This window comes from Chrysochloris asiatica, unplaced genomic scaffold (genome assembly GCF_000296735.1).
Source record: "Chrysochloris asiatica unplaced genomic scaffold, ChrAsi1.0 scaffold00013, whole genome shotgun sequence".
Classification (NCBI taxonomy): Eukaryota; Metazoa; Chordata; class Mammalia; order Afrosoricida; family Chrysochloridae; genus Chrysochloris; species Chrysochloris asiatica.
This window is the reverse complement of record NW_006408531.1, coordinates 31,942,636-31,944,832: the sequence shown is the minus strand read 5'-3', so window position 1 is coordinate 31,944,832 and position 2,197 is coordinate 31,942,636. Positions and strand designations below refer to the sequence as shown.

Below are 2,197 nucleotides of genomic sequence, written 5' to 3'. Positions count from 1 at the left end.
ACATTATGTGCATGCTATCAATTACAATCATATCTCCATGGAGGAGGTAAATCTGAAGAAAGTGTTAATCATGGATTCAAAGAGCTACAGTAGAAAGAAAAGTATTACTTTAAGCACTTACCAAGACCTCATGGCATAGTTAAGCCTACCTAAAAGACCTAATTAGACCCACAGTGACCTGCAGGTGAAAGTCAACTCTAAAGATTAAAGAAAATATGCATACAGTGTTAAATCATAGGCTCTGAAAATTGCAATCACAGAAAGTACTAAATTTCTTGTGTCTGTTATATCCTTTCCTTGAGCATATCTTTATGGACAATACCAGGGAAATAGAAAATAAACCACTTCTAAGAACAGAAGTAAACATTTTTACCTTCAGAAAGTATACCATCTCAAGGGGAATAAAACTTAAATTACAAGAAATAGTGTATTTTCTCTTTCTACCATTTTGGAACCTGTGGAGGCCTGATGGGAACAAGACTTCAGAGCCAGCAGCTATGTCTGGAAGGCTATGGTCCAAGGTCATTTTACCGGATATAAACAAGATCTTCCGAACAAAGAGAGCATACAGCTCTTCTGAAAATTGAAGGTGTTTATAATCAAGTTGAAACTGAATTCTATTTAGGCAAGAGATGTGCTTATGTGTACAAAGCAAAGAACAACACAGTACTCCTGGTAGCAAAGGTAATAAAACCAGAGCAATCTGAGGAAAAATAACTCAGGTCCATGGAAATAGTGGAATGGTTCATGCCAAATTCCAAAACAACCTTCCTGCTAAGGCCACTGGACACATAATCTGTATGATGCTGTATCTATCAATGATTTAAACTTACTGAAGGCAAATGAACAAAATTGTGGATTTGTGTGTTTAAAAAAAAAAAAAAAGAATGCATTGCTTAGGACAGCTCAGGAAAATATATAATTAAATACCATACTGAGGTTATATAAATTTTTCAGTATTCTAGAAGGAAATAGCAATCAATTTAAAAGCCTCCTTAAAGAATTCATTTCTTTAAAATATTAAGAAGGATTCGTTTTACAATATTAATAGCTAGAATTGTTGCATCTTTGAAATGCCACTTTAGTCAGATCCCTCTCAACTATGCTCTGAGCATTCAAAGGTACAGAATTCTAACTCTTAGCTTGCAAAAATCTTCTGTTTAGTGCATATTATTTTTTTACCAGTGTGACACTGTAGGGTAAGCACTGAACTGCTAACCGCAATGTCTGTGGTTCAAAGCTGCTCCTCGGAAACTCTATACATGGTCGCTATGAGTCAAAAACAACTCTGTGACACTTAACAACAAACAACCACACTTTTTCTGCTAAATCTGATATTTAACTATTTACCTTGTCTAGGAATATACCAAAGTTATTGAGAGAATTACTGTAAACATTCATGATCTTCAATTGCACTTGTGGTTGCTAAGTGTTAGCAGTGAATTCTGACTCATAGCGGCACTGTGTAGGGTTTCCAAGGAGTGACTGATGAGTTCAAACCACCAACCTTGCTGTTCAAACCAAACTTTCAGTCTAGTGCTTATCCCACAGCGCCACACCAGAACTTAGCAATTTCAAATGACTGAATCCTCTCTTCTGATTACTGCTTTCTCATTCTCTGCAGATAATCTATTTTTTATTAAAGTAAAATTTGAGCAAATTATACAAAGCCACAGAGTCCTGGTGTGATGCTGTAGGAAAAGCACTGGACCACAAGGTTGAATTGCAAGGTAAGTGGTTCAAACTCACCGGCTGCTCGTTAGGAACCCTCTACAGGGTCATTATAAGTTGGAACCAACTCAGTGGCACATAAAACAACAATATAAAGAGAAGGACATTTTCAATACCAATGAAGAGTTCTTATGTGCCCTTCTAGTTGTTACATCCTTTACCCACTTCATCTCAAAAACCAGGCTGTCCTCAAACACCATAAATCCGTTTTTCTTGTTCTTCAGTTTATGAAAATGGAATCACACAGCATATGATTTTTGACAGCTTTCTTTTAGTATATCTTTATATCTATGATTATCAAAAGTTTTACCAAAGGCTGTATTATAGTTTGGTGGGTTTTTTTGTTTTTTGCTGGTTAGTACACAATTGCATGAATATACCACAACGCACTCATTCACTCTACATATTGAATACATTTGGATTGTTGTCATATTAAGGCTATTATGCATAACTCTACAAAAAACAT

At 35.6% G+C, this 2,197-nt stretch overlaps 1 pseudogene; it reads left to right on the top strand.

The window, feature by feature from the left end:
• Positions 1-497: 497 nt before the first annotated feature.
• Positions 498-827, top strand: LOC102815025 (annotated as a pseudogene).
• The last annotated feature ends 1,370 nt before the right edge of the window (positions 828-2,197 follow it).